The sequence below is a fragment of the Coenobita brevimanus genome, chromosome 48, assembly GCF_032717465.1.
Source record: "Coenobita brevimanus isolate Jiangsu-jjx chromosome 48, ASM3271746v2, whole genome shotgun sequence".
In the NCBI taxonomy this organism is placed as follows: Eukaryota; Metazoa; Arthropoda; class Malacostraca; order Decapoda; family Coenobitidae; genus Coenobita; species Coenobita brevimanus.
Genome location: NC_137001.1, coordinates 15,348,497 through 15,369,673, shown reverse-complemented (window position 1 = coordinate 15,369,673; position 21,177 = coordinate 15,348,497). Strand labels below are relative to the sequence as shown.

The 21,177-nt window shown below is 42.3% G+C and overlaps 1 pseudogene; it reads left to right on the top strand.

The window, feature by feature from the left end:
• LOC145399307 (sodium-coupled monocarboxylate transporter 1-like) overlaps positions 1-21,177 on the top strand; it is a 42,074-nt pseudogene that overhangs the window by 14,126 nt on the left and 6,771 nt on the right.

The window sequence follows — 21,177 nt, the reverse complement described above, 5'->3', positions numbered from 1 at the left end:
TGAAGTGGACAATGAGAAAGCTTGGGATGGAGGAGTGGCTGGTTAGGGTGGTTATGGCCATGTATGTGGGTGCTCGCACCCAGGTAAGGGTGAATGGAGATTTGAGTGATGAGTTTTCCATGAATGTTGGTGTGCATCAGGGGGTCAGTCTTGAGCCTCTTGTTGTTTATCATGGTACTTGAAGCCCTCTCACGTGACTTCAGAAATGGATTCCCGTGGGAGATGTATGCTGATGATTTGGTGATGATTGCAGAGAATGAAAAGGGGAGGGGCAGAGGAAAGATTTACGAAGTGGAGAGATGGTATGGGGCACAATGACTTATGAGCAAATGCAGATAAAACAAAAGTGATGATATCTAGGGTTGGGGGCGGTACTGTTAAAGACGAGGGAGAGTGGCCATGTGCGATTTGCCACAAGGGCGTGGGAAGTAATTCCACCTCGTGCAGTGTCTGTAATAAGTGGGTGCATGAGAGATGTAGTGGTATTAGAGGTAGACAGCGAGATAATGCTGATATTGTGTGCGTGGTGTGGCGGGGAGAGCAGGTGGAGATTGTCAGGCATGAAAGGATTGAGCTTGTTGGTGAGTCTCTTGAGTGTGTGGAAGAGTTTTGTTATTTGGGAGACATGTCATGTGTTGGAGGTGGGGCAGGAGCTAGCACTGTGGCTAGAGTGTGGTGGTTAGAAGAAGTTCCGGGAGCTCTTGCCTCTCCTGACATTGAGAACGCTCTCCCTCCATGCTAAGGTATCTTTGTATGCAGCATGTGTTTGGAGTGTAATGCTGTATGGTAGTGGGACTCGAGCAGTAAAGGAAGAGGATAGTCGCTTGCTCAAACGTATAGAAATGACAATGATTAGGTGGATGTGCAGTGCATCCTTGAGTGTGAGACCCGGGGGGGGGGGGGCTAGGTTTACAGTGCAAGAGTTGAGGGATAGGATGGGACTGGAGTGTATTGGTGCTGTGATGAAGAACAGTAGATTGAGATGGTTTGGGTATGTGTAGAGGGTGGGGGATGATAATTGGTTGCAGAAAATGAGAAGTGTTAATGTTGCGGATAGGGTTGCGAGAGGTAGACCGAAAAAGACCTGGGACGAGGTCACTGAGTGTGACCTCAGGGATACGGGACTGAAAAGGGAAGCTGCCAGAGACTGAGCAGCATGGACACCCGCCAGTAGATGACCAAGGCCGAGTCATGCAAACCTGTTAGAGCCTTCAAATATGAATGAACGATAGAACAATGATACAACCTATTCACGTTGGGAGTTCGGTTGTGAGAGGCAGACCGAAAAAGACCCGGGATAAGGTTACAGAGTGTGGCCTCAAGGATAAAGGACTAAATAGGGAGCTGCCAGAGATCAAGTAGCGTTGAGAGACACCATTAGGTGACCAAAGCCGGAGCATGCAAGCACGAAAGTTACGAACAATACCGGTACATAAACAATATTCACATCCATGTTCACAGTACTTCATCATCGAGTCAAAAGTCTGAAAACGTAATAAAAGAGCAAATGATACCAACTGCCAATTGCTCATCACTTTGGGATTGTGCACGGACAACACCTCAAAATATTCTTGGATTCCAACCTGATCATCATTATCACATCTTTTGTCATGACCCTCACACTTTTCATCATTATTCTCACACTGGAAAATGAAAAAATAAACTCAATGGGCACGCCTAAGAACACACACACACACACACACACACACACACAGTGGTAAATATAAGCCAGTTATCAACTGGATAATCACTGTGGGGGTGCCAGGGGAACAGGAGTCACCCTACTGCTGCCTCATTTGCTGAGTGAAGCGACTTCTTAAGACTGATGCAGGCTGCCAGCAGCCCTTACTGAAACTCACAATGGTTAGAATACAGTCAAGTGTAGACTTCTTGGGTAAAGATTGCCGAGGCCTCTGAATCTTGAACTAATGGTCCTGGATATCCATCAACAGCATATGAGGAAGACCCTTGCCTGGAGCACTGAACACTGTAACACCGTGGTAGTTACTGCAGTCACACTGATCTCCTTTCCCTTCCCAAACAGGGCTAACCAAACACCTTGTCCAGTCAGGAGGAATTATACCAGTACATCGAACAGCTTCTCCTACTGCAAGTAATCCCCATATATGGCTTCTTCCCCAGCTTTGATCAGTTTTGCCTGATGCCACAAAGACCAGTCGCCCTACCACTTTTCAGCCTTGTCACTGCCTTCCTGTATTCATATAAGGAAGACATGGCATTGTAGACTGGTGGGATGGCAGCAAGCGACTGCACATCAGCCGATGGAAGCTCCATGCTGGGTTCTGCTGTACACAACTACTTTAAGTATTCAGGCCAATGAGCCCTCTAGTCACGCTCTAGACACAAGCCATCTATCTACTATATCAGCAGAATTAACCTGAGAGGCAGGTCTGGGGTAGAGTTTCTTCAGGGCTTGATAGCAGGTCGAAGGTAATTTAAAGTAAAAGTCCTCCAATCCGACCATCAATAATCCAAACATCCCAATACTCCGAATATTGCAAGGCGTTTTTTTTTTTTTTTTTTTTTTAATTTTCTAGGTTTTCTCATATATTTATGGGAATTATCTAAAGATTTATCTGGCTTGGACTTGCCCTTCTACTTGGATGTACCTGCCTGCAACTATTCATCCACAATTCTTTGCATTTCCGGTGAGTAAAACAATAAACCATAACATTTTAAGCTTTATTTAATGATCCTATATATATATTTAAATAACAGAACAGAGGAAGGAAAAATAAACAAAAAACAAATCCATGCACCAGATTACTGGTCTTCTGTTCATAAAATATCTGTAACAGTTATACTTGAACAGCAGTAGGTTGAAGTTTGGAGGGAAACAACTATGGGGAAGCGAGTTCCAGAGAAATGCAATTCGGGGAATGAAAGAATTCTGATAGGCAGAAGTTCTGCAGTATGGCTGAGTGACATTCCAGTCATGAGCGCTGCCAGCTGCACATGTAGCACGATGGAGGGCATGGAGAGGTGGCACAATGGACCCAACTTCGTCTTAGTATTTGCCATAAAAATATCTTTAAAATAATGCAAGGGAGGCAACATTCCTTCTTACTTGTAGGGGAGGTAGTTTATTAGTAATAGCACGGTTATTAATAATTCTAACAGCTTTGTTCTGATTTTGTCTACTTGTTTTAATGCAACCTCTCCACATCCACTCCACACGGGTGAGCAGTATTCAAGCTGACAGCGCATATGACTCTTATAAATTATAACTAATTGCTCATCAGTGAAGAAGTTACGGACTCTGTACAATAATCCAAGTTTCTTTGAGGTGGTTTTAGCAAGTGATCTGACATGAGAGGTCCAGCTGAGGGCATTGTTAAGCGAGACACCGAGAATTTCAATACTTTTGGAAATGGGAATATTTGTAGCATTGAAGGCAATATACGATTCTGGCAATACCTGTCTAATAGTAAATTGTATATACTTAGTTTTACTAGCATTAAATGAGACAAGGTTATTTTGTCCCCATTCACTGATCATTGATAAGTCTTGATTTAAAGCAATGGCTGTACTGAGTTGAGAGTTAGAGATATCAGACTTTGTAAATGGATGTCTAATTGTGAATGAACTATGAAATGTTGAGTCATCTGCATGTGAATGGATGGGATTGTGGGTGACAGATAAGAGATTACTAATATGAACAAGGAACAGGGTTGGTGCCAGAACTGATCCCTGCAGCACGCCGGTGTTAATTGAGTGGAAAGTGGAATATGCAGCATCTACTTTTACTCTTATTTTTCTGTTGCTGAGATACGAGGAAATCAAAGGAACAAAGAGTTTAGTCCATAGCAAGGGAGTTTGGACAACAGGGAACGGTGCCACACTCTGTTGAAAGCTTTAGAAATATTCAGGGCTACTGCATAAGTTTCTCCATGTAGGTCAACTGATTGATGGATGGTATGATTCAGGAGATTGAGTATGTCAATGGTGGATCTCTCGTGGCAAAAACCATATTGTCTATCACTAATTAATTTGTCGGATTCAAGATGTTTAACTATGTGCTTATTAATTACAGTTTCAAAAACCTTACCAAAAGATGTGACAGCTATTGGTCTGTAATCAGAGGGGTCAGAGGAGCTTCCTTTCTTTGGAATTGGGTGGATATTGGCTTCTTTCCATGAATTAGGGAATGTTTTCAGAAGTCCCTCCAGTAGTCCAAAAAAAAAAAAAAAAAAAAAAACAGTAGTCCGAAAGACCCTCGGTCCCCTGGCACTCGGATTACAGGACTTTTACTGTACTTGAATGCCACCCTCTAACTCCTCAGGAATTTCCCTGACATACCTCTCTTTGTCCGTTCTTGATAAAACTCTTGACCGACAAGCCAGAAATCTATGTGGCCCTCAGTCCTTAGCCAGTCTAGAAGCATAACCCATCAACTGTTGCTAGAGTCTCTGGTGAGACAAATCCCCTACTTGATCTTGGGTATTCAACAACACATTCATCAGCTTCTCCCACAGTAACACACTTATGAGTACCCTACCACTCAAAAGGGTCAACAACAACACTGACCACACCAAACTGACTCCTGACTGACACTGCATACTCATTAATGCATTCCATACTCAAAACTGAATAGTTATATGTCACGGGGTTTTTATAATATCACTGGGTTTTTAAAATAAATGCTTAAATATTATTTAACTGATAATAATATTCAATAATATTGAAGAGCAGGGACAACGATTGTCTTGCTACATCAAGCAATGATTACTTTACCGGTCCGCTTCGCACGATTCTCAAGAACGAGAATTTATAAACTTTCTCAACAGTACACAGCAGAGACTAATCACTCAATTGCTGTTTATTAGTACTGTAGCCTCTGGAGAAAGTTACTTCACCCCTGACAATAAATAACTAATACTAACATCAGGTTCTTGCTGATGCTTAACTCCTAGAAGGCACAACGGATTTTAAGTTTAATACAAGACTAGTCTAAGTACCAGTTATGAAAGGCAAACGTTTATGCAAGCTAGGAGCTATATGGAAAATAAGCTTAATTATGGAGAAATGAAACAAAAGTTTACATTACATTAAGCTCAAGAAAAAGAACTGTTAAATTTATTGATTACAAAAATAAATTTAACGTTACAATTCAAAATCAAATTAATGAGATCGCACTCACTCACTCACTCGAGCTAAATTCTTACGCCTAGGAAAAAACACCTTAATTAAACTCTTAAACCTAGAAAAATACAAAAAGGAAATATTGGTCGATGAATGCTTTGTATCACCAAGGGTGGGAGCACTGGATAACTGTGGTCAGTGGAGTTTGGGTGCTAGCTGACCTCTCCTCTCACACTTCTGGAGCACAGATCCTTCCTCTGTCAAAGCAAACACTGGACTGAGTAAGTCGTGGGAAAAAAGGGGGAGCAGTAGGCCGCATTTTTCTAACGGTCAAGTGAGCAAAACGCACCCAAAACAAATCGCTCAGCGGAACCGCTAATGTCTCACACAGAGACGATCACGTATGACAATGAAAAATTGATTTGACAAAGCTTCCATCCGAATGAGCGGTTAACTGAACGATAAACAGTGAGTTTTCCACTAATAGTTCGTGGCTTCTCACAAAAGGGAAATGTCGCGAATTTGATTCGTGACATTATATATGGCATCCAGAGATTTTCCCATATTTCATTTGTAGCCTTAGAACAGCAACATCAAGTCTGTGAACCGCAGAAAAGAACTCTGTTTTCCTGAAAACCAAGCAGTTCTACAGGATGCTCCAGGGTTCCTACAACAAGGTGGTCAGTCTCCTTAGCAACACCTTCAACAATGGAATAACAAGTCCAGCAGTGAAGATAAGGCTTCTGGAATCTGGATGCAGAAATTTTCAACTTATGGAATTTTTCAAAATACATAAAGTTAGAACTATTGGAATTCCTGGTTCTAAAGCCATGGGGACCTACTTATACACAATCCTCAAAGCCTTCCCTGTCAGTGCCAGTAACTGCACTGAAGTTGCTAAAGGCTAAAAGTGTATCCCACAAGGGGCACTGTTCCACACCTGAGTTGAGGCTAGTATAGAACAGGTCTTTTCTTTGAGATAACTCATCTCAGTAAGTACATACACAGCAATAAGAGAGATAATGCCATAACTGAATCATACATAACTCTGTGCAAGAATCTTCAATACCGTGCAATCATTTGCTAATTCTTTGCTTCATCAGTCTCCACATCTTGATGTCTTGTACATCTGTTTGAACTGCTGTACAATATTTCATTCTTCCATCATCTACTGTACATGTACTTCCCTCACAAAAATATAAGTGTTCCATGTTGTCACACCGGAGGCAGTCTACAGTACTTGGAGGAAACAACTCCATTGTGCTTCTGTTTTCAGCTACATCAGTTCTTATCCTAATGATCCAAGGATATGTTATTCCACATTTCTCAATGGATCACTTTCCTTTTTTTTTTTTTTTTTTTTTTTTTTTTATCATCAGTTTCTTCCATCCACATGACAATGCTAAGCCTAGTATATATTCCTTTTTGAAGTTCTCTTGCAGCCATTTTGTTAAATTTCCTTCTCCATATCACAACTTTCAAAGCACACATTAGCCTTCCACTTCAAGTGACTATTTGCCACATTTCAAACTTTAGCTTTTACTTACATTAGTCATGCAAGAAAAACAATCATAGATTATAAATTTCTTGATTAAGTTATCATCTATGTATTTATCAAACAACACATGAGGTCAGGATGACACAGTGGTAGAGGGTCGGACTTGGGACTGGGGGGTCGTGAGTTGGAGCTATGCCAGGTAGCTGCCATGCCGGGAGGGGTAGTGCCCTTCTGTCATCTAGCAAGGCTATATGATCTAGTAAGGTCTAGCTCAAGGGAAAATTTCCCTTTCAAACAACACATTCAAATTATCAAACAATGTCCCACTTTCCACACAGTACGCTGTCCAGCTACAGTAACTCTATGGCTTGCCTGCTGTGGGAGGACTTGCTGAAGGATATTCCATACTTCAGCAAGATGTCAGATGCCTCAGCCACCAGAGTCCTTAAGCTCATATGTAAGGCTTTCTTCTCATGTTATCAGCAATAATTCTGCAGTTTTCAGGGGGCCATAAACTCTTTTAAAAATCATTCCCTGTGTTGTCAATACTCACTCAGCAATGCATGTTGTCCATGGTATTTATAATTGTATACAGTGGAACCAGATTGTATCATCAGCACTGAGTACTGCAAAATACTTTCCTTACATTCTGGTAAACACTATCTTGTGACACTGTGTATTGATGCTGCATGTTGGTGGCAGCTGTAGTGATGGGCCTGTCAGGCATCTGTGTGGGTGTGCTGGCAGGCAACCTGGGCAACATCTTCCACGTCATCGCCAGCATATCAGGAGCTGTCAAGGGACCAATCCTAGGCATCTTCCTGGCTGGCATGTGCACACCCTAGGTCAACACAAAGGTGGGCACAGGTTTACACTCTCCACATAAAAGTATTGTTATTTCATTTCATCATCCAATCTACGTTGCTCCATGAGGAGCATATTATTAATAGTCAAAAATTTTTGTATGTAACCTACAACTACAGGGATTTACTGTATCTTGCAGGCATTACCTCTCACACAGGGTGTTGAGAAGGGAGGGGGTATCAGCTCTTTCAAAACTAAAGTTTACCCTTCCCTAATGGTCAAACACATCACGCAGAATAAGTAAATGCAAATCATTACCTTCTTGTGAGTGGTGTGTGAGAGGGAAGTTGTATAAAAGATGGCTGCTACGATGGCTGGAAATTTCTTTGATTAGTGAAGCATACTGTACTGTACGCAAAGGGCTACCCGGGAGAGGCCACCTGAACTGTACAATCGTTGTACTATTATGATGGAAGCAGCACAGATTACTTTATATAAATCATGACATAAAACAATTATTGCTAATTCTATCACTCATACATAAAATAGTATTTCATAATCACTGTACATCTTGAAACTCACATAGGGAAACAAAGATGTCACAGGTTTTATAACTTACTGTTCCTCTCATTTATCATACATTTCTTCCTAAACACTCATTATCAAGGGATGTCAATTATTTCATTACACTGGTGTGTAATTCTTGTGGATTTCATATTTTTCACCAACAAAACTTTTGTACTTTACAATAATGCAGTTATTTGTATCATTATAATTAGCTACAACATAAGTTCAGTCCTCTCTACTACTCTTTTGCTCATACCGTCAGTGTCAAGGTTACCCTCTTTCTCTCTCCTATCACCGAATGTGTCTTTTATTATCACATTTTTCTCCAAGATTGGAACTTGACATATATAAACCTCATGCTGACAAATTAATGATCTTTCATTCCTCTGCTATACATCATACATCAACAGAGCAACTCCTTCCTTACGCCATCCACTCACGCATATATACCTGACCTATACATTTCACACCTTCTCACTCCTCCACTTCATGCCCGTTCATCCTTGCCTTACGCAGTGCCAACACAACATACCTTGAATTCCTTAACACATTCACCATATTTTCACACCTCATATCAAAAGGCCACACGAACTAGTTTATTACTAGTGCAGGACCTAGATCAGAGGATTGCTGCAAAACTGCCGAGGGTAAAAATAGAGGATATAGGACTCTTATCTCAGTTGATCCTCTTCCTTTTTAATTAAGGTCTGCTGGGAAAATGGAGGGCAATTTTATAACACATGCAAGTAGTATTTTATATTAGCTGATGTCCACATAAAACCACAGAGATTCATATGACCATACCACAATCTTCAGGGTGCAGTGTTAGGATTCCTGGTGGCCTTCTGTTACAACACTTGGGTGGTGGTGGGCAAGTTCCTGCGTGGGGGAGGCCACCCCACCCACCTCCCCCTTTCTGTTGACAGCTGTCCTGAGAACCTCCTCCATCCTGTCAACGTTTCCATCGTCGCCTTCATCAGTAACATCACTGCTACACCCAGCACCAATCTCACTACTTACCTGACTGCAGATTTCACCACTATGGCACCTGACACTAACAGGTTAACAGTGTCATCAAACATGAAACTTTCTCTTTAACTACAAGTAGGGGGGGTTTCATGAATACTCCCTTAGTATCCCTGCTTGTCATATTAGGCGCCTAAAAGGGTTGTTGGTGGGTTAGTGCCCCACCCCATAAAAAGAACTAACTAAACAAACGAATAAAGTGCCTCGGACCAGGATGGACCATACGTTGACGACAAAGTACATTTTAAGGGTGGGGACATGGAATGTGAGAGAAGTGAATGATGGAGTAAGGGTGAGAGAATGGGAATACGGTTTAGGAATATGTGTGGGAGTTAATGAGAATGCGAGGGCAAGAGAGGGAGTATGTCTGATGATAAGCAAGAAGTGGAAGGAGAATATAAGAGAGTGTAGAACAGTGGATGCAAAGATTGTATGGGTGAGGGTGAAAGTAGGTGGACAGGCTTGGGTGACAATGTGCGTATGCGTCAACAAAGGACCGAGTGGCAAGAATGAAAGATGAGTTTTGGGCAAGTGCAGCAGCATTGTATGGACAAGTTTGAGAGGAGCAAGAGAGTGTTTTAGATTGGAGACATGAATGGAAAGGTGGGAATGTACAAGTGGATGGAGTGGTTGGTCAGTGGGGTGTGCCAACTGAAGTTGGGAATGGTAGTGCTTTGGTGGACATCTGTGCTGGTAATGGGTTGGCAATAGCCAACACCTTCTTTAGGCATAAAATGATCCACAGGTATATATGGAGAGTCATGAGGGGGATGGGACAGTGAACATGTTGAACGAAAGGCAATGATAGATTACATGTGTGTGGATGAGCGAATGAGAAGAGAAGTGTTGGATGCAAGACGGTGGAGAGGGTGGAGGAATGGAATTTAGTGATGGCCAAAGTAAGGCTGCAAAGAAAATGGGTGAAGAGACGAATGGGAAGACAGGAGGAAACAGCTTCTGTGAGAAGAGTGAAGAAGTTGCAAGATAGTGAGAAAATGGCAAAGTATAAGAGCACAGAGGAAGAAAGATTGGGAAGGTATGAGTTAGAGCAGATGGAAGAGGTGCAAGATGTATTTAAGATAATCACAGATGAGATAGACGCAGCGTGTGAGGTGGTTTGTGGAGCGAGGAGGAGATGCAAGGGTGTGCAGGGGACTGCATGGTAGAATGATGAGGTGAAACGAGCTGTGGAACAAAAGAAGAAGGCATATAGTGACTGGCTAGCGAGTATAGGTAGGGGAGAAGATGAGAGAGACGAGAGAGGTATATGTGAGGAGGAGAAGGGAGGTGAAGAGATTGGTGAAGGAGAGTAAGAAGAAAGTGGATGAAAAGTTTGGGAGGAATCTGATTGTTAAGTGGAGGGTAAGAAATTGTTTTGGAAGGAGGTAAAGAAAGTAAGACAGTGTGAAACGGGAAATAGTAGGGGAGTGAAAGATGGGAATAATAGATTGTTGGTGGGGAAGAGAGAGAGAATGAGGAGATGGAAGGAGCACTTCGAGGATATGTTAAATGTAAAAAGTGAGAGCAGTGCGAGTATAAGTGGTTGGGGAATGGCTGGGAGAAGGAGAGATGAGAGGAGGGAGGAAGAGATCAGTAGGGCGGAAGCAATGGAAGCAATGAAGAGGATCAAAATGGGAAATGCCCCAGGAATTGATGGAGTGTGTGGTGAGATGCTGAAGTATCGGGGTGAGATTCTTGTGAAGTGGATATGGAAGTTGTGAAGACTGGCTTGGGAAGAGGGAAGGGTTCCAGAGGACTGGAAATTAGATATATTTGTTCCTTTATACAAAAAAAAAAAAGGGAGAGAGAAGTATGTGGTAACCATAGGGATATTTGCCTTCTTAGTGTGACTGGTAAAATATATGGTAGAATACTCATTGACAGAGTTAGACATATAACAGAGGAGCTAGTTGGAAAAGAACAAGGGGGATCTAAGAAGGGAAAAGGGTGTGTAGATCAGATATTTGTTTTAAGATATTTGGTGGAGAAGTATCTAGAGAAGGGAAAGAAAGTGTATGCTGCCTTCTTGGACTTGGAGAAAGCTTATGACAGAATAGATAGGCAAGGTATGTGGAAGGTATTTAAGAATATATGGAGTGGAGAGGAAATTGTTGAATGCTGTGAAGAGTATGTACGAGGGAGCTAGGGCTACGGTGCAAGTGGATGATGAGCTGAGTGAATTCTTTGATCTAAATGTGGGATTAAAACAGGGATGTGTGATGTTTCCATGGCTGTTTAATATATACGTGGATGGGGTTGTAAAGGAGGTGCAAGGTAGGTCAGTGGATGTGGGGGTGGCTCCAGTGAATGAGGGTGAGATTTGGAAGATTCCGGTGTTGCTGTTTGCTGATGATACAGTATTGTTCAGTGAAGATGAATGGGAGTTGGAAGGTTTGGTGAATGAATTTGGGACAGCGTGTAGGAAGAGGAATCTAAAAGTTAATGTATACAAGAGTAAAGTTATGGTGTTTGAGAGGAATGAAGTCACAGAATGCATAGTGAGGTTGGATGGTGAAGATAGGGAGAATGTGAGTACTTTCAAGTACCTGGGTAGTGTGATGAGTAAGGATGGAACTTTTGGAGATGAAGTGCTTGAAAGGGTACCGCTGGGAAGGAAGGTTGTTTGTTCACTGAAAGCAGTGATGAGAAATAGGGAGATGAGTATGGAAGTTAAGAAGTCACTGCATGAAAGTATTGTGATCCCTATTCTGACGTATGGAAGCGAGGCATGGACCTTGCTAAAAGGGGACAAGTCAAGAGTGAGAACAGTGGAAATGAGTTACATGAGAGGAGCATGTGGAGTGACATGCAGGGACAGGTTGACGAATGAAGAAGTGAAGGAATGTTGTCGGGTGGATGTGGATGTGGTTGAGAAAATTAGGAGAAATACACTGAGGTGGTTTGGACATGTAGAGAGATTGGAGAATGAAAGACTGACTAAGAGGGTGTATGCAGATGAAGTGAAGGGAGGGGAAGACCGAGGATGAGGTGGAGGGATGGAGTTGAGAGGTATATGAGGGAGGGAGGAATGAGTTGGGGGGAGGGCAGTCAAATGGTGGGTGACAGAGCGACTTGGAGGCGTTTTGTCTGCGGCCACCCTTTGTGGGATTAGGGCGTCGGGCTATACATAGATAGATAGATTCAACATGAAAGGAGAATTATTTATGAAATTATTTTTTGGTAAAAAGTGCTTTATCTTTGAGTTTTCTTGAGCTTCATCATTTTCATTATCATCATCTCAACATTTTTTCCCAACCAAGGATGCAGTGAGACAGGGCCAGAGGGCAAAAAAGAAAAAATGGCAGGAGGAAAACTATTCAACAGCATGCCTAGTTAAATGAACCACACTCTTATTCACTCACCATTCAAACTCCTGGAATCCTGACCCCACATCACAAGCATAACTTACCACACTTATGCACTTCAGCTAGAACCACTCTAATGACTGCCACATCACGTGGTAAAAACAGAGGTGCCAAACCACGTCATAATTTAGTACAAAATTCTTTCAAGCAGTTTGATCCCCTGACAATTTCCTAGCCTTATCAACCTCCATGCCTCATTTTCTCACACATTCCTTCACCATATCTGTCCACCTTCTTGGTCTTCCATACCTCCTCCAACCTTCATGTTTAAACAGTTATACTCTTTTCGCTATACTACAGTATTTACATCCATCCTCTTCATATTACCATACCATCTAACGACACACTCTACTGTCCATAGACTTCCTCACTCCACATATTTCATGACTCACACTATACTTCTCATCCCATCCACATGCCACACTTATTCCCCCCAAACTACATTTCTACTGTACTTACTCTAAGCTTTTCATTTCACACTAATGTCACACTCAAATGTTACTGTGGGCACTGAAACTCCCGTATGTACTCCTCAAACATAGCCAATATACTTGGACCTGTTTGACATCAGTATCTTCATAGCAACTGCCACCTTATTTTCCTGTGTGACTCCATTTTTCCCATCCTTTGCAGATTTACCACTCTCCACTATACCACCTCTGTACTGAATCTGTCACCAGTTCAAGTCTCTCATCATACACCATCACATCACGCTGGGAGTCACCTTCTTCCTCAGCAACCATCACTTTGCTCTCATTTGCATATGCTTTCAGATCACTATGCTCACAAATATTCACCACAGTCTGCACCAATCTTCAAATCTCTTGTTCGGCAGTTAACACAGCATCATCTGCCCACACCATGTTTGAGATAATCCTCCCTTCACCACTTTTTAATCTCTAATTAACCCATTCATACACAGTATATGGTATGTACATTGAACAACCATGAGTATGTTACACATACGAGGTCTGTTCATAAAGTATCCGACCTTTGGCTAAAAAAAAAAAAAAAAAAATGTGCTAACCTGTTGAGCTGACGAATAACTTAATCCCTAAAAGTAGTTAGCTTCTGACTCTGGACACATGTAATAGCCCAGCATTCTTTCCACTGGGTGAAACAATGTTCAAAGTCGGTTTTCCAATATCTCCCACTGCAAGGTGAATCATCAGCGTTCGGAATGATCTCTTCTCTCGGATGAACATTGCTCAACTTTACATGCTGGAGTGTGTAAATCGTGATCCAGACCTTCACGAGAAGACGTTGTTATCACTGGAGATGAAACTTGGGTGTACGAGTACAATCCAGAAACCAAAAGCACTGTCGTCCCAGTGGAAGCATGCAGAGTTCCCTCCACCGGCAAAAAAAAAGCACGGCAGGTCCACAGCAAGGTGAAATGCGCTAAGCATGTTGACATTTTTTTTTCGACTACTGCATGATGTTGATGCATCATCGAATACGCACCGGAGGGTCAGACTGTCAACAAACATTACTACCTCGACATTCGCCAGCTTGTCTCCGTGATGCACACTTCAGGAGGAAGGGGAGCACAACCTTTGGACAGGCAGCAAGTTGGAAGCTGCAACATAACAACACCAATGCTCATTCTTAACTGATTCAGGAATTTTTAGCCAAGCAAAAACATCCTGCAGGCCCGGCAGAGCTTCCTGATCGCCAAACATGGCTCTGTGTGACTTTGGTTACTCTAGAGCTCCAAAACTGCACTTGAAGGGAATTCTTGATTTGGAGACGTGAGAGAGATATCATGATGAATGCGACAGAAACACCTGCAGGAGATACTGAAAATCGACTTTTGAAAATGTTTCAGGGAGTGGAAAGAATGCTGGGGTACGTGTGTCAAGTCTGAAGGGTCCTACTTTGTAGGTGAATAATGTCCTATAAGCCTCAACATTTTACCTATTCAATTTTTTAGAGCATTAGGCTGGATATTTTCTTAACGGTTCTTGTACTTATCTCACTCCTAACACTGGGATATTAAATCACACTCAGCCTTTAGAGACTGGCAGTGCTTTAGTGGACATTTGTGCCGGGAAGAGGTTGGTAACCTCTTCCAGGTACAAAATGATCCATAGGTATGTATATGGCGAGTGTTGAGAAGGGTAGGTGATGAACTGAAAAATGAACGGAAGGCAATGACTGAATATATGTGTGTGGATGGAAGAAGGATGCAAAGGTGTGTAATGGATGCAAAAGAGTGGACTTTTCTGGACAACCACTTGGTGGTGGTGAAAATCCCAAAGTCCAAGTGAAATATAGAAATAGAAGAAAGGAAGGACAGGAGGGAAGTAGTATAAGCAAGGGAGGGTTGGAGAGGTTACAAAAGAATGGAGAAAAGAGACAGAATATAAGAGAGGGAAGTAGAGGAGGGTAACTATGGATTGGAGCAGATGGGGGGACGTGGAAAGTGTGTGCAAGATATGGCTCCACGGGAAAGAAATCTGTGCAACATGTGAGGTGGTGTGTGGGGTGACAGAAGAAGACAAAAAAGGGATTGCAAGGAACAGCATGGTGGAATGGAGAGGTGGGAGCAAGATTGTGGCACAAAAGAAGAGAAGAAAGCATATACTGGTGACTGGGAGAGAAACAGAGGCGTGGAAGAAGTTGAGGAGACGGAAGAGAGACTAGCTATGTGGAGAGTGGAAGAGAGGGATGACAAGATTAATAAGAGAGTGAGCAAAGAAGAGCGTGGATAAGGGAATTTGAATATAAAGTTGGGGGAATGTAAGAAAATGTTCTGGAAAGAGGTAAAGAGAGTTAGAACACTACAGGGTTTGGGCAGTGAAGACTTAGTCGGAGAGTGAAAAATAAAAATGGTAGATTACTCGTGCAGAGAAGGGAGAGAGAAAAAAGTGAGCAGATGGGAAGAGAACACTTTATAAAATTGTTAGAACACTAGAACAATTAAAGTAATGGGAGTATAAGTGGCTGGGACTGAGAGAAGGAGGGATGTGAGAAGAGAGGAAAGAAGTCAGTAGAATTCGGAAGCAGCCAGGAGAAGCAAATGAAGAAGAAAATCAAAATGGGGGAAAGACCCAGGAATTGATGGAGTGTGCGGTGAGAGAAATGCTGAAACATGGGGACACAGACAGATAGTAGTAAGAATGGATGTTGAAGATGTGCAGATTGGCCTGGGAGGAGGGTAGAGGTCCCGGAGGATTTGGAAGTCAGGTATCATTATTCCCTTGTACAAAGGAAAGAGGGGAAAAAAAGAAGTGTGAGGGTAATCGTAGAGGCATTTGTCTTCTTTAGTTAATAATAGGAAAAGTATACAGTAGGATATTTTATTGACAGAGTTAGGGAAGTAACAAAGGAATTAGTTGGAAACTAACAATGAGGTTTTAGGGAGGAAGAGGCTTGTACTGTAGTTCAGATAATCTCATTCCACCTAAATCTTTAGTAGGAAAAGTTTCTAGAGAAGGGAAAGAAGTTGTATGCAGTTTTCATGGATTTGGAGAAAGCATATGACAGGGTGGATAGACAAGGATTGTGGAAAGTATTAAGAATATATGGGGTAAATGGGAAGTTGCTGATTGCTGTGAAAGAGTATGTATGAGAGTGCTAAGGGCTGCCAGTGAATGTGGATAGTGAACTGAGTGAATTTTTTTCTACTTGAAAGGTTGGATTGAAGCAGGGATGTGTCAGTCTCCATGTAGTTGTTCAGTAATCTGTATACGGATGGGGTTATAAAAGAGATACAAAGACGGCAGTGTTTGGAAGCTACCTGTACTGTTGTTTGCATACATGATCCTCTGTTGTTAAGTGAAGACGAGGGGGAGTTGCAAGGCTTGGTGGATGAGTTTGGGAGAGTGTGTAAGAAACGGAATTTAAAGGTGAACGTACGGAAAAGTAAAGTTATGGTCTTCGAGAGAAGTGAAATCAGTGAATGTACAGTGAGGTTGGATAAGAGGAGGAAATGGAAAATGTGAAAGTGCATTTAAGTACATAGCAGTGTGCATGAGTAAGGATGGAAGTTTGGAGGGTGAAGTGCTTGAAAGGGTACAATAAGAAAGAAAGGTTGCTGGTTCCTTGAAAGTAGTGATATGAAACAGGGAAGTGAACATGGTAGTGGAAAAAGTTACTACGTAACACTATTGTGACACCAGCTCTAACGCATGGAAGTGAAGCTTGGACCTTTGGGGTGGAGGGACAGAAGTCAAGAGTGAGAGCAGTGGAAATGAGTTATTTGAGAGGAGCATGTGGAGTCATGTGGAGAGAGACAAATTGACAAATAAGGATGGGAAGGAGCATTGTGGATGTGGATATGGATGTGATAGGAAGTATTAGGAGAAACACAGTGAGGTGGCTTGGCCAAGTGTGGAGATGATGGAGTGAGAGACTGACGAGGAGAGTGTATGTGAGTGAGGTGGAGGGAGGCCAATGATGAGATGAAGGGCTGAGGAGTGGGGAGGTGTATGAGAGAGTGTAGCAGGCTGTGGGAGCGGGGCAGTGAAATGGTGGGGGGACAGGGCGACATGGAGGCGACTCTGTTTGTGGCCACCCCTTACGGGATTGGAGCATGTCTGGCAATAGATAGATAGATAGACTTAAGACACCTTTACACAAGCTTGACTACCATTATAAAAACTCTTAACAGCAATCAATGTCTCTCTGTCCATACCCATACATGGGCCACAAAACCTTTCATATACCTCTCTGGTTACCTTGGCACATGCTTTTTCGCAAATCCTCAGGAAAATGGACTAAATAGGGAGGCTGTCAGTTATCGAGCAGCGTCGAAGACTGCCATTAGGTGACCAAGGCCTGATGATGCAGGCAAGCATCGTTGGAGCCTATAAAAACGATATCTATCATAAACATCTAACATTTCTTGTCACAAGCAATTCCTATTGTTCCTTTACAGGGATTTGATCCATAAATCCTCAACCACTAGTGAAACCATCCTGTTCATCAATCATCGGGTGTGATGATATACTGCCTTCCTTATTCCATGATAATTCTTCTATATCAACTTTCCAACAACAACGAACAGACATATCACAATAATTTTTGCACTCAATTCAATTACTTCATTTTTTTTTTACAAATAGGACGCTTTGACTACAGAAAGTGTTTGTTCTTATTCACTGGTAATGATTCAGCGAATTTATTTCTTTGCATATGCAAATGTTTGAGGGTGTGTGGTATGGTGCCAGCGTGGGAGTGAGGGCAAGGACCGTGTATGATGTCTCGTACTGCTACTTTCGGTATCACTGGCATCATCATGACCCTCATCATCAAAGCAACCTCATATCCCTCTGTACTGGTGAGCTGTCTTGCCGTTGTAATGTCCACTTCAGCACTGGTTGGCCCAGGTGGGGGTGAGCCCACACCAGCAGTTAGCACTGGTAATATAGTGATGGCACACCAACAGTTAGCTCTGGTATCATTGACAAACTGGATGGCGGTACACCGACTAGCACCAGTAGTGGCAGATGGTGGTATTGTTTATCAGTGGTTGGGACTAGTGGCAAGACCAAGCTGTTCCTGGTGGTAGTACACATCAACAGTCAGGGCTGGTAACAATTGAAGTAGGACTCAAGTGGTGATGCAGCAGCAGTTTTGGGAATCACAGTGCTAGGGGTATGGCAAAGTTGCTATGCACCAGCAATATTTCCTGTTCTGTCACCTACTGTTGTCATGAAGTACCGGTATGTTGTGAAAGGTGATTAAAATGGCAAGGCCATAATTCTAGGTTTCGTTAATGTAGTTTCGAGAGGAAATTTTAATGTTCTGAACACAAGTGTGTCACTGCTCCTCTATACAGACCCAACACCACTTTTTCATAACACATATTGTCTTTTTAATAACAGAACAAAGGAAGGAAAACCAATTGAATAAAAAAAAAATCCATACACCAGATTACAGGTGTCCTCCATTCATAAAAAATCTGTAACATGGAAGTCAGACTTGAATAGCTGTAGGTTGAAATTTGGAGTGAAACAACTCTGGGGAAGCGAGTTCCAAAGAGTTGCAGTTCGGGTAATGAAAGAAATTATGATAGGCAGAAGTTCTAGTAATATGGCTGGAGTGACATTCCAGCCATGAGCGCTACCCTTTTTAGATGCCCGTGTAGCACGAGGGAAGGCATGGAGAGGTGGCACCATGGGCGAAACCTTCGTCTGAGCATTTGCCATAAAAATATTTGTAAAATAATGCAAGGGAGGCAATATTCCTTCTTACTTGTAAGGGAGGTAGTTTATTTATAATGGCAGGGTTGTTAATAATTCTAACACACTTTGTTCTGAATTTTGTCTAGTTGTTTTTGATTCAACCTCTCCACATCAGTTCCAAAAGGGTGAGCAATATTCAGGCTGAGAGCGCACATGGCTCTTATAAATAATAGCTAATCTGCTCATCAGTATAGAAGTTATGGACTCTGTGCAATAATCCAAGTTTCTCTGAGGCGTTAACAAGTGATCGAACATCAGAGGTCCAGCTGAGGGCATTGTTAAGTGACATGCCAAGAATTTTGTTGTTTTGTTTCCATTCACTGATTGTAGATAGGTCTGGATTTAAGGGAGTGGCTGTACTGAGTTGAGAAGTAGAGATATTATACTTTGTAAATGGGTGTCTGAGTGTGAATTAACTATGTAGTGTTGAGTCATCTGCATATGAGTGGATGGGATTGTGGGTGACAGATAAGAGATCATTAATATGAACCAGAAACAGGGTCAGCGCCAGAACTCATCCTTGCGGCATGCCGGCGTTAATTGAGTGGAAATTGGAATATACATAATCTACTTTTTACCCTTATTTTCCTGTCACAAAGATATGAGGAAATCAAAGGATAAAAAGCATGTTAATCCATAGGAAGGGAGGTTTTGGACAGCAAGGAACGGTGCCATACTCTGTTGAAAGGTTTCGAAATATCAAGGGCTACTGCATGAGTTTCTCCATGTATTTCAGTTGAATGATGGATAGTATGAGTTAGGGGATTGAGCTATGTCAATAGTGGATCTTTCTGTGAGTGAAGATCATATTGTCTATCACTGAGCAATTAAGTTGTTGGATTCAAGATGTTTAACAATGTGCTTATTAATTAAAGTTTCCAATACCTTACCAAGAGGCGATAATATGACAGTTATTGGTCTGTAATGAGATGGGTCAGGAAGAGGAACTTCCTTTTCTTCGGAATTGGGTGGATATTCAACTTTAGAATCTGAAAAATGAAATATACCATAGTTTATCAGATACGCATACTACATCCAAAGCACAGAGAGAGTGACCATGTGCAGTTTGCCACAAGAGTGTGGGAAGTAACTTCATCTTGTACAGTATTTGTGGTAAGTGAGTGCATAATGCTGATTCCATGCTAGTATTGCAGTGAGTCTGGGAGAGCATCTAGAGATAGTCAGGTGTGAAAGGATTGATCCTGCTGGTGAGTTTCTAACTTAAGTGTGTTAAAGTTTTGTTATTTAGGGGACATGTTATTTGCTGGAGGTGGGGGCTGGAGCTAGCTTTGTGGTTAGAGTAAGGGGTGGTTTGGAAGAAGTTCAAGGAGCTGTTGCCTCTCCTGACATTGAGAGGGTTCCTCCCTCTGTGCTAAGGGGTCTTTGTATGTGGCATGTGTTCGGATTGTAATGTTGTATGGGTAGTGAGACCTGGACAGTGTAAAGGATGAGGATATTTGTAGGCTCAAATGTACCCAGAAATGACATTAGGTGATTATGCGGATGTGTATTGCATCCTTGAAGATGTGAGGCCTGAGGGGGCTAGGTTTACGACTGAAGAGTTGAGAGGAAGGGATGGGACTGGAGCATATTGGTGCTGTGAGGGGGCAGATTGGACATGGTTTGGGCATGTGGAGAGGATGGAGGATGACAACTGGATGCAGAAAATGAGAAGTGTGAACATCAAGGGTAGAGTTGCAAATGGCTAACCGAAAAAGACCTGGGATGAAGTCATGCAGTGTGACCTCATGGATAAGGGGACTGGAATGTGGAGGCTGCCAGAGATCGAGCCGCGTGGAAAGCCACCATTAGGTGACAAAGACAGATGCATGCAAGCATGCCAAAGCCTTTTATCAATGATACAACATGAAAAATATTTCACACAAATGCAATCAACTTTCAAATTTCAATGGTGCATCCACAAAAAGAGGAGGCATACCACCTTAATGAAATCTCAACATGGTCTGGAAGTATGTTTCTGACATTATGTATATTCTGTTAAAGCTCACAGATTAAATAAGTGGTTAAATCTCCATACCAAGAACAATGACTTAAAAATTAGGATACTCTATTACAACAACTCTCAGTCAGTTCTTGCATACTTCACAAGACTAATTTCAATACTTAAAAGTTGGTGAAGCCTTGGAAGCTTTAACTCCATGATGTAACCAGCAGTAGAGGGAGACAGACTGAAAAGGGCAGATCTTGGTAGATTCATTGGTTTCATTTTTGAAGGCCCCAACATGCTTGCATGCATTGGCTCGGTCACTCAATGGCGGCTTTCTTCCTGTTGCCTGCCTCTCTGGCAGCTTCCCTATTTAGTTCCGTATCCCTGAAGTCACACCCAGTGACTTCATCCCAGGTCTTTTTCAGTCTACCTCTTGCTTCCCTACCCCCAACATTAACATTTCTCACTTTCTGTACCCAATTATCATTCCCCATCCTCTCCATATACCTAAACAGTCTCAGTCTACCCCTTCTCATCACAACACCGATACACACCTGTCCCATCCTACCTCTCAACTCTTCCATCGTAAATCTAGCTCCCCAAGCCTTGGACTCTGGGATTGCACTGTACATCTACCTAATCACTGTCATTTCTGTACGTTTGGCCTGCGAATAT